Source organism: Conger conger, chromosome 10 (assembly GCF_963514075.1).
Source record: "Conger conger chromosome 10, fConCon1.1, whole genome shotgun sequence".
NCBI lineage: Eukaryota > Metazoa > Chordata > Actinopteri > Anguilliformes > Congridae > Conger > Conger conger.
In genome coordinates, this window is record NC_083769.1 from 4,470,001 (window position 1) to 4,482,500 (window position 12,500).

Sequence of the window (12,500 nt, forward strand, 5' to 3'; positions counted from 1 at the left end):
GAGCAGCCATCCATGTCATCGTTTCCCAGCTGAAATACACCTTTGGCATTTCCCCACAACGTTTTAGTGGCCCCTGCTCCCTTCTCTATGTGAGTACTCCATTTTAAAACATGACGTTATTTTACAGGGGCTACTATATTCCTCAGCCAGAGTAGCCTAAATATTTAACCGATTAAATTGATGTATTTCTTTGTCTTCATAGATGGCTGTGTTATAACTGACCACAGCAATGACTGAGCGACAAATCCATTTGCGCAATGCTTTAGCTCTTCTCAAATATGTACGATGTGCAAGCCTGCTGACTTCCACATCCGTCATCAAAACACAGAAAGAGGCAAGACAAACGTGGGCTAATGATCCAGAAGTTAGATACTCGCATTCCAGAGAAGATGTTTTGGAATTTAGATACTTGCGTTCCAGAAAATCTTCACACCATACGCCTTCCCACATTTGGCTTTGTATCTCCATTTGCTGTCCTCCTTGCCAGCTATAAAGCACCCAATTAGGTCCACAAGCTGCTCGTCTACAATTGTTTAGTAGCGCAGTTTTTGCATAGTGGCTCTGTTTCAGAAGTGTTTCATGAATTTTGCCATTCAATACACTCAACACTGCTTCACAAGGGTTACCAGGTTTAGTACTGCCTGTCACAAATGCTGAAGTGTAAATGTAAAATGTCTGCATTTATATAGTGCATTTATCCAAAGTGGTGTACAATTGATGCTTCTCATTCACCCATTCACACACACACACACACACACACACACACACACGCACACACACAAACCAACGGCCGTTGGCTGCAAGGCACAAACCAGCTCATCAGGAGCAATTGGGGATAAGGTTTCGTGCTCAGGGACACTTTGACACACCCAGAGTGAATAATAGTATAATATTGTCTGAGGGCTTTCTTCATGTTTGTCTTTCAGCTTATCTTGTTGAAGCTACAACCCCAGGGTTTTTAGAGATGTAGTACAGAGAAGTTATTTACCTTACCTAAATTGTTTAATATTAAAGTATTTGACATGACTGATATTTTGAACTTAAGTGCTATCATATTTACCTCTCTCTCTTTCTCTCTCTATAGACAGTGGTAGAGATATGTTCTCTTTTGCCGGAGACCAACATCGGGACTCTAGTGGTGAGTGCTGTATCAGTGATTGCCCTCATCGCTGCAAAGGAGGTCAACTCCCTGCTGGCTCGCAAGCTTCCGGTCCCAATACCTGTGGAGCTGCTAACTGTGAGTTCACAAAAACATCACCTAGAATCAATTACGTAATTGTTTTGGATTCAAATACTTTTCTGTGCTCAGTTCATCTTGCCTCGTGGAATTGAGCCAACATCGAGGATTAGAAGGCAAGGTTTTGCACTTTTTGAAAGTATTTCATAGATTCCAATACAGCTCAGTAAAGTATGGAAATGTATTTGAATCCAAAACAATTACATAATTGACCCAGATCTGAAACCAACTCTGACACTACCCTCGACTGTACCTCTATGCCTAACCTTGACCCTTGTGTTTTCTCAGATCATCATTGCCACAGTGGTCTCGTGGCAGTTTAGCTTCGACAGTCAGTTTGGTGTGGAGGTTGTAGGGGAGATCCCCTCTGGGTAAGAACAGTGAGCTTAGCCACATATCTGCAGTTACACACCACCACCAGACAACAAGACAACTTCATAACCGCAGAACTGTGTTTCCCCAGCCTCCAGCCCCCGGTCCTGCCCACCGTGTCCCTGTTTCGGGAGGTGCTAGGCGATGCTTTTGCTCTGTCCATCGTGGGATATGGCATTGCTATCTCCTTGGGTCGAATTTTCGCTCTCAAATATGGATACAAAGTGGACAGCAACCAGGTGGGAATCAATATTTTCATGTGTGTTACTTGTTTGTGTGAGTTTGTCTGTATCAACAATGGAAGTATCTGCCTGTGGTCCCCCTGGTCAGGATAATAAGTGGTCTCTCCCTAATGCAGGAGCTGGTGGCTTTGGGTCTCAGTAACTCGATTGGGGGGGTGTTTCAGTGCTTTGCCATCAGCTGCTCCATGTCCCGCACTATGGTCCAGGAGAGCACTGGAGGGAAAACACAGGTACAGAAATATCACATTACATTCAAAATATTTACAGGCAGGGCAATTGTCTGACAGTATCTCTCCAATAGGACAAGGTTCTGTCGGAGTTCATTTTTGCATGTGGTTAGCAGCAAAGATGTTAAGTGTCCTCCTTAACATGAATTATGAGATATGCCTGTGCTCCACGACTGCCCAGATGATTTTGAACAGAGCCAAGCAATAAATTTAGCTCAGGAGTGGCTAACCCTGGTCCTGGGCAGCTGTAGGTTCTGCTGGTTTTTGTTTTTACCTTAAATACAACAACCAAGTAACCCAGGGCCTGCTCCACAAAGCAGGATTATTGAGTTAGCCAGATAACTTCACAAAAGTAAAACCCGGAAGTCCTTGTTCCAGACTTGGATAGGTTCTGGGTTTCACTCAGCTCAGTTTTCTGTCTAACTCTGTAATCCTGCGTTGTGGAACAGGCCCCTGGTGAGGTTAGTTCACTCTGTAATCAACTGCTTTCATTGATCAATTAAGTGCCCAGTAAAAACCAAAAAACAGCAGACCCTGCTGCTCTCCAGTTTGGCCACCTCCATTGGTCAAGCTGTTGCCCTGTCTCCCTTTCAGTCCAAAGTTCAGAAATACTTTTATGAGATTTAATTGAAAATGTCTATTATGAACGTTCAGGATGAAGTTGGGCGGATTAAGATTAATTAATTCTATTCAAGATTTATTCATTTAAATTATGAAAATGTACCACTCTCTATCTCTCTCTTTCTTTGTCTCTCTCTAGGTGGCGAGTGGTCTCTCTGCTCTTGTGATCCTGGTCATCGTGCTGAAGATTGGGGAGCTATTCCAGCAGTTGCCTAAGGTACCTTTGTGTGCGAATGAGAGAGTGAGAGAGTGTGAGAGAGTGAGAGTGTGAGAGAGTGAGAGAATGAGAGAATGAGAGTGAGAGAGTGAGAGAATGTGAGAGTGTGAGAGAGTGTGAGTATGTGAGTGTGTGTGTGTGTGTGTGTGTGTGTGAGAGAGAGAGAGAGAGAGAGAGAGTGAGAGTGTGAGAGTGAGAGAATGTGAGAGTGTGAGAGAGTGAGAGTGTGAGTATGTGAGTGTGTGTGTGTGTGTGTGTGAGAGAGAGAGAGAGAGAGAGTAAGCGAGAGAGTGAGAGTGAGAGAGACTGCTTACTTCCCTCCACTGGCTGCGTGTCATTGCTCACATCAAATTCAAAACATTGGTGCTAGCCTTCCAAGCAGTTAAGGGGTCAGTCCCAGTTTACCTCCAAAAAATCATCAGACCCTACACCCCTGCCAGACCTCTTCGTTCAGCCTCCACAGGCCGCCTGGCACCCCCCTCTCTCTCCTCCCACTCTCTCCCTGTCCCTCCCTACCTCCCTGTAAACCTTAATTGTTGTCTTTACCTGTGATATTTACTTGTGTATTAGGATGTTTTGTTTGGCTAGCTAAGCAGTGTTTGGCTAGGTAAGCAGTTTGTTCATACATTTGTGTGTTGTGGTATTACGATTTAAAAAAAATCTGATGATGAAATAGGCCCTGGTCCTTATCTTTGTTGTGCAGGTAGCAGTTGAAATTGTACTTCCCTCTAGGGTCTTTCAGCACACTTATCCCTGCACTTTGTTGTACGTCGCTCTGGATAAGAGCGTCTGCCAAATGTCACTAATGTAATGTAAAAAGAGGTGTGTACCAACTGGTAGTGATACTGATGGACAGTGTTCTGTTCCAGGCTGTACTTGCTGCCATCATCTATGTGAACCTGCATGGGATGATGAAGCAGTTCATGGACATCCGGGTGCTGTGGAGGAGCAACAGGGTGGACATGGTGAGGGGGCAGGCGTGCGGTGGAGAGATATGAAGGGTTAGGGGTTTGGGGGGAATTAGGGGCAACGTGAAGGTAAAACTGGGCACCAGGGAGAGGGTGAGTGAGATAATGCAGAGGGGAAGGAGGAAACATTAGTTTGTGTAATGAGTTGAATGAGTTAGAGCTTTGACCCCGGGCCTCTCAGACATCATGAGGGCTGCAAAATCTTGGACTGACTGACGTTTTGAGCGAAACAAACTAGTTTTGTCAAAACATCTCTCAGTCCCAGCTTTCCACCCCTCTCGGTGCCTCTAAATCAGGGCCTGTGTTACCTCTCTCTTCAGGTGGTGTGGGTGGTGACTTTCATACTGACTGTGCTCCTCAACCCAGACCTGGGCCTGGCAGCCTCCATCGCCTTCTCCATGCTGACTGTCATCTTCAGGACCCAGCTGTGAGAACTGAACCGAAACACAATCCCTAAATCTCACCCCCCTCCACTGCACCCCGTCCATTTAAGAGTCACCCGTGTGCAACCCTACATGTATCTCTCCCTGTGTCACTTAGCAACTCATCCAACTCCTCTAAACTCTATTTCTATCCATCCTGGTGCTGTAGCTCTTTGCCATATCTATTGTACTGTATTAGGCCATGTTTCTGTGTCATGCTTGATATGCCAAGCTTATTGACCTGGCCTATATTTACCCTGTGAACTAGACTACCCCCACTACAATAAATCTCAACCGCACTGCTTTAAATCTCTCACACAACAGTGAATTTAACCCCCCACTTCTCTAAATAGCCCTCCCAGATTGTTAACCAGTACTCTGTGTCCTTTTGGCTGTCTGTCCTCAGGCCAAGGTACTCCCTCCTTGGGCAGGTCCCAGGAACCGACATCTACAGACCTGTGGAAGAATACAAGCTGGTAAACATGGTGACATTCCCAAACTGTAATCCAGGCTCAGTTAGGACATCTCAACTGTTGTAATAAATACTCCTGCAGCGTCACACTTTACAATAAGGATACATGACAGGTACAATAGGTAATTTCAGACTTCTAACAGTCAAGAGAGGAATTGCAGCAACAAACACGTTCAAACCACAACACTGTTTATCCCTCCCCCTTCTCTGTGAACGCGCTGACGTTGAAACACCATTGGCTGTGGCAATTAGAACCAATTTTCAACCAATGACCTTGAATTACTGTACAGCTATACAATGTTTTGGTGCAGAGTGCTGGACTGTCAACTGTATATTTTGAAATGCGAATTTAAGGACTGTAAACATAGCCGGTGAGTCAACATGTCAGTGAGTCTTTTTCAATGATAGGAAGGGATTTACAATGGTCTTGTAACAATGTTTTAACATAAACATCTTACATATTGTACCTTTAAGTAATGTGGTTGCTAACATGAATTGATTGATGTACAAACAGATTCATTAAGCACAACATTCACTTTTAATTTGGGGTGCTTGTTCCTGCAGGTGAAGCAGATTCCAGGCGTAGTCATTTTCCGCTCCTCAGCTACTCTCTACTTTGCCAATGCTGAGCTGTATATTGATGCCTTGGCAGAGAAGGTGAGACCACTACACTGCACTAGACTATTACACTACACTGTATTACACTGCATCACACTGCACTCAGCCATTACACTATACTGCATCACACTGCACCACACAGCATGTGACTATTAAACTAAACTGCACCACACTGCACTCGACTATTACATTAAACTGCATTACACTGCACCACACTGCACCAGACTATTACACTACACAAGACTGGTATACTGCACACAGTAACACTGTATTATACAGCATTATATATGGTGGGAGTGTAATGGGGAAATGACTAGCATGTAGCACGGTGGAGTGTAATGGGGAAATGACTAGCATGTAGCATGGTGGAGTGTAATGGGAATGTTGTGCTCTGGGGGTGCAGAGTGGGAGTGTAATGGGAATGTTGTGCTCTGGGGGTGCAGAGTGGGAGTGTAATGGGAATGTTGTGCTCTGGGGGTGCAGAGTGGGAGTGTAATGGGAATGTTGTGCTCTGGGGGTGCAGAGTGGGAGTGTAATGGGAATGTTGTGCTGTGGGGGTGCAGAGTGGGAGTGTAATGGGAATGTTGTGCTCTGGGGGTGCAGAGTGGGATTGATATCTCCAGGACTCTGTTGCTGAAGAAGAAGCAGCAGGCCAAGCGACTTCGCAGAGAGAAGAGAGAGGCCCGGCAGCGAAAGAAGGGGATGAAAGAGGCTGAGAAGGAGGGACGAGAGATGGTAAATAGAGGAAGGGGGGATGAGGAAGTGTCTGAGTGTAGACTTCTGTGTCTGACTGTACTGTATGTGAGTGTGTGCATGACTGGCTGTGCAGACACAGTATATGCATTTGTGTATGTGTGCGCATGCCTGTTTGTGTTTGTGCAGACCTGGGTCAAATACCTCATTGTTTTGGATTCAAATACTTTTCTATGCTTTACTGAGCTTGTCTGGTGTACATTACATTACATTATTGGCATTTGGCAAATGCACTTATCTAGAGCGATGTACAGTTGATTTGACTAAGCAGGAGACAATCCTCCCCTGGAGCAATGTAGGGTTAAAGGCCTTGCTCAAGGGCCCAATGGCTGTGCGGATCTTATTGTGGCTACACTGGGATTCGAACCCCAAACCTTGCGGGTCCCAGTCATTTACCTTAACCACTATGCTACAGGCCACCCTGCAGTGTATTGGAACCTGTGAAATTCTCTCAAAAAGTGCAAACCCCGCCTCCAGGTCCCCTTTGTTGGCTCAGTTATATTTTCTTACTTGTAGGTTTGTCACTACAGTGCACCAAGCGTGCCCATGCCAATATTTTAAAAGCAGAAACTTAAAGGAAATACAAATACGTGACCTGCCCTATGCCCAATTGTATTGACCCCAAAACTTATTTTCCAGACTTATAACTCCAGATATCAAGGGAGTTGTGTCCTGTTTCATTTAGAGTGCCACCAAACCATGTTTTTGAGAAAAACGGCTTCAAATTTCAAAGTGGGAGTTACTTGAGGCTGGGAGACTACCGACATTGGGCTAACAAAACTATAGGGCTATCATCTGATGTATCAACCCTTTAAAACTATAATTTTACACTGAACATTTACTCTTGACATTATATGCCCTGTAAGCAAATACATTAACATGTAGCCACGAACGCTGCATTGGTTAATGTGGTTGTTTGTGACTGGTGAACAGTGACAAGCTGGCTAGCCTGGAAGCAAATGTTACTTAAAGTGCATTTAAAAACTTAAACCGTATTTTTATTTGAAATTTGGCATAAGACATGCAGATTATGAAAGATATTGTTCCACAAAATGAAGATGAAAGCCTAAAACAACAATTAAAATGTTTACATAAACTTTGATGTATGCTGAATTGGCAGTCGTGATTGATTGATAGAGTGGGCATTAATCCAGACTTGCATGTAGTCCAGTGACTCCTCCGTGTGCCCAATCTCACAGGAGGAGCCCCAGAATAGGCAGAAAGCTGATGTAACTCCTCCTTGTGCCCAATCTCACAGGAGGAGCCCCAGAATACGCAGAAAGATGATGTAACCCTGGAGGAGGGGCCACAGCCTGGCCCCACCCTTCCACATGCCATCATCCTGGATTTGACCCCGGTCAACTTCCTGGATACCGTGGGAGTGAAGACACTGCGCAACGTAAGAGAGACCATCTAACCTGTGTGAGACTCCAGGGGCTCACTCCAGGGGCTCACTCCAATCGCTTATGTTTCTCCACTCCTTTCCTTTCCTGGCTCCTGATCCAGGTGCGCCATCTTTCAGGACATTCATATAGAAGTAGAAGGTGACAGTAGGAAGGAACTCCGAATCTATCCTGGAAAAATATCAGCACATCCTTTGCTGAAGTATTTTTTGGAAAGCCAAATGATTGACATAATAATGATGGACATGTGGATCCACTCTCCCCATCTGCCACGCATCTGCCGAGTTTGTTACTGACGTGGCTTCTAACTCATTTTTGAAGGAGCAAGGATATTCCATTTGCCTAATTCACATTTTCAAAAAAAATTTCTTGCCACAATTCTTAGCCACTCCCAATGGGTGGTGCTTATAAGATAAGCAATTGGAATGAGCCCATTGTATTGGTCTGTGCCTCAGTTTACTTCTCTGTGCCTGTATCGTCTGGTCTGTACCTCAATCTATCCAACTGTGCCTGTTTGTATTTGTATTTGAAATGATGTAATTCTTAGGTGCTGTTAAAATTGGGGAAAAATCTCCCTGTGAAATTGTTTCATGGATCACCAACCACAATGAACAATTCAATCATATATGCATAGTGTTACCAACCACAGTGTACAATCATATTAATTTGTACAATCATACTGCACAGTGTTATCATACCAATTACAGTGTACTATTTCTAGGAAAGACTATTCTGACTATTCATGAAAAACTTTCTACAATCTGCAGAATTATTCTGGTGTAAAAACGTTACACTTTCAAGTAATTATTTGACCGAGGTCTGCTCTATGTGCTTATCTACTGAGCTGTGTGGTTATATTCCTGCCCCCTCTGGTCATTTCAGATTCGCCGGGACTATGGTGAAGTGGGAATCGATGTGTTTCTTTCAGGGTGTCAGGGTGAGTGTTCATCAGGAGGGTTTTCCTGTTTTGTTTAACATCACATGATGACATTTATCCAGCCTCCTGTTTCTAAAAAACCTGACATTTTGTGACTTGTTTGCTACACGTAAAGTAGCCCTGAAAGACCTGTTTCACTTCATTCAGGAGCCATTATGTTCAGTGGCCTTCTTGCTTTTGGACGTAGTGAAACATAAAGATTTCCTGATTGTGAGAGTTCCCCAGAAGGTAGCTAGCTAGCTCTGCATCTGTTTGAAGAGGCTAGCCAGGGTGAGGGTGAGGTTATGAACATTATTGAGATGTTCCTTTTCGCATTTTCACCTTCTGTGATCTTCTCCATGCTCTCTGTTCTTCGGTCTGTCCTCACAGACTGTGTGGTGGAAAACTTAGAAAGCGGGGGATTCTTCAGTGAAAAAATGACCAAGGCTACCATATTCTCCACTGTTCATGACGCTGTACTCCACTGCCAGAGAGACACTTCCACAGAAAACACTCAGGTGAGCCCTCAGAGATATCTCCCCTTACCTGCCCCAGGTGAGCGCTTTGAGATACCTCCACACAGACATTCCACTCAGGGGAGACAGAAACCAGTGCAGCATTTCTGGCTGCTCTTTTTCATGTAATTGTGAAGTATGCTGTTCCTTTGGTGCTATTGGTGGCACAGAAGTACAAAGGCACTGTTTATCTGCCTAGAAATATGCCGCGGGCAGAGGAACAGGCTCATAGTATGTTCTTTGAACTGTGTTTCTGGGCAGTGTAATGGTATCAGTAATATATATGTGGTGCTGTAATTCTCATTAAATGTCAGGTATGTGGGGGCTACTTGGCCCATCATCTTAAGGCTGGGCCCCATGGGCCAGTATTGACTCCAGGCCAGTAGTAGCAGATTCCTTATTAAGAAATAATGTTTGGTACAAAAAATAAATGTATGCTGTTCATTTAATTCCAGAATTATGATCAATTTGTGTGAAATATCGCTCTCTGTTTTACAGGACATAGATGGAACCTATTTCTAAAAGCCTGCCTCACAAGGATAAACAAGCAAGACTGTTCTTGACAAGTTTTATTTTTTACTATCTTTCAAAAGATACTTCAGTGTTTTGTATTTGATGTGTATTTATTGTTTAAAACATAATAAATGTTTTGATAAAGGCATGTCTCTGCCCGTTTACGCAATGCCTGGTGTGTTTCTGCTGCTGAAAGCGGCAGCCGGTACCTTTGGCTCAGTAAACATCATCTGCAAACCCTGCTTATCACCACACTCCATGGAGATACTGCATGGGACAAAGCTTAGTTTACATAATAATCTTATCATATAATACTGATACTGATGTTTGTGTCTACTTACTGTACTGGCAGAGCTCTGTATCCATTGAACGACTGAGCTAAAACATAACACTGTAGTAAAAAATACTTTTAGCTGCAATGTTTTAAAAAATCTTTTGAAAAAAGGACCATCATTGGCGCTTGAGGCCCAAGGCTTCCTACCCCTGGTATGTTGGCTAAAAGAAAGGGCCAACAAAGGTGTTGAAGCATTTTAAAAAATAAAAATAAAAACAGAGATCCGCATTGCTCTAGGGGGATTGTCCCCTGAACAGTAAGTTGATTATGCTAGATAAAACATGACTGTCAGCTAAATAAAACATTGTTATCATTATAACCATGTGCTTTCCAGCTTTCCTCCATTTTAAAGGGGCAGTTTGTTTTTAAAAACAAAAGCACAAATCTCATGTCACAGGGAAGTGAAAACAGGGTATTAGAGTAATGAGGGAGAAATATGAACTGCCTGTCTCTCCAGCAGATATAATAGCCAGGTAACCTTGAAGGCAGGCTTCTGTAAAATGTGGCCCTCTGGAACACAAGTTATCCCTCCTCAGCTGTAAAATGAAATAATTTCTGAGTGTGTAATTGTAATTTCTGACATTCAGAGCTAAATCGCTAAGCAAGCTTTGAGGAATCTAGAGCTATTTTAAATACACTTGAAAGAAAAAGTTTAAGCATGAGCACAAGAGTGCTTACTGTCATTCAGATATCGCTAAAACTTTTGTTGCACCTTGATACGAAGACTCCTCACAGCTGTGTCACATGATTTCACATAAGCCAAGAATTTTTATGTTCAGGTGTATGTATTTGTCATGGAAAGTAATGTCGCCGGTTTGTGAAGGGAATGACAATCCTTCTTTTGTGATTACTCTTATACAATGAAAGCTGATCTAATATGGTTGCCTCCAGGTACCCAGTGTCCTGAATTCAGTCTTGCATATGCTTACGCAAACCTGAATTACACATGAAAGAACTGAAACAGCTGCACTACCAGTTGTTCTGCCCGTTTAATTTTGCCCTTGGGAAGAGACTGTGCTCATAGTGGCCAAAATAATTAATAATGTACCTTCCCAAAAACCCAAAGATAACAAAACATATTACTCATCTGTTCAATATTGTTTCTCTACACCATTGCAAAGGAGACATTTGCTTGTTTGTTGTGTTTAGAGAGACCAAGAACACATCAAAGAGCTCTCTTGAATGTTTTTATTATGGAAAATGTTCTATTTCGCAACCTTTTCCTACAGGGCCCTCCGGAGGCTGTTTTCAATAATGTGCAAAAAAATAAACAAATTCAACAATCAATTCCTGAACATGAACTAATGATTTCATTTGAACTTTGCGGAAGACGCTGCAGGACCACCTCTTGTAGTCAGACATGAAGTCTCACGAGCATACTAGCTAGCCTAGCACTGAATTAATATGAAAACTTTTTTTCAATTGTTCAAATATTTGTCTCCACCCAAACCTACATGTATACATGCACTACATAACATCTACAAGTGACAGTCACAATTTGAAGTATACTAAAATGAAGTACAGGAGACCAAATGAAGCCACATTCAGTGAACGTTTTAACCATGCAACAGGAAGTATGTTTAGGCCAAGCCATCTGCTGCACGTGACACTTTATGGATCTGTGTAGGCATGAATGAAATTCTAGCAATGAATTCAGTTTAATAAACACTATTCAGTCATCAGTTTGGAGGTGGTGGTAAACAGCCTCTGAGGGCATGTGAAAGGCCTGGACTCTGGTGCTGTTCTACTCCACAGAACTACAGCTCCAGACATAGGCGTAGGAACCAACATTCAACAGATGTACAGTGTTTTATGTGTTTTATGTCCTTCTAAGGATATGAATTTGCAATAACGATTGAGCAAATGACTCTTGCCTCTTGTTGTTTCTGTGGGTGGACATGCTCGGGTGAAGATCGTGTCAGACTGCAGATTTGCTCCATTTTGTTAGTCAAAGTAGCTTGTGGCCTGTTTTAGTGGCTAATTTGAATTGCCATAATATTTTATACAAGGCAGCAGTACTGTATGTTATAATGGTTATGCAACCAAGCGTGAAGCGTCCATCCTGTTTTTCTAGCTGACTATTGGTTTGCATGTTGCAATATAGCCTCTGATCCACTGACACATCCACACCTGCTTCCTGAAGAATGGGTCTAATCTACCGGATATGTGTTCGGGTGTTTTTATTCGTTGTGGAAAGAATTATTCATCAACTGCAGAAGTCTTCCTTAGCCTACCAGCCATATTACAATTACTGAGCTCACCAGTACTCCTTTTCTTCTTAATGACATTCCACACAGATAATTTGGGTAAGCCTATTGTTTGGCCTATCTCTGACTTAAAAAATAAATAAATAATAATTTCTTTGCCTCATAATGGTTTCCTTTACTGTAACTGGACCAGCTCTGATCCTCATGTTGGAAATAAACCAATAACAGACTCCTCAGGCAATCAAAAGCCTCGGATCAAGACTAGATACTGAAAGCGTGATCGGACAGATATCTCCTGCAAATCAGCAATTTGCAGACGTGAAGGTTTGAAATGTGCATTACCATATCACAAATTAAGGAACTGGAAAGTGCGGAGGAATCCCCCCAGGTTTCATTATTTGCAGGACACCACCCCCCATCTTCCAAATCCTACCCCCCATCCCCTAATAATTTGCATGGGTGG

The 12,500-nt window shown here is 43.1% G+C and overlaps 1 pseudogene; it reads left to right on the forward strand.

Moving 5' to 3' along the window:
* The window catches only part of LOC133138510 (solute carrier family 26 member 6-like), a 17,168-nt pseudogene extending 7,566 nt beyond the window's left edge, over positions 1 to 9,602 (forward strand).
* The last annotated feature ends 2,898 nt before the right edge of the window (positions 9,603 to 12,500 follow it).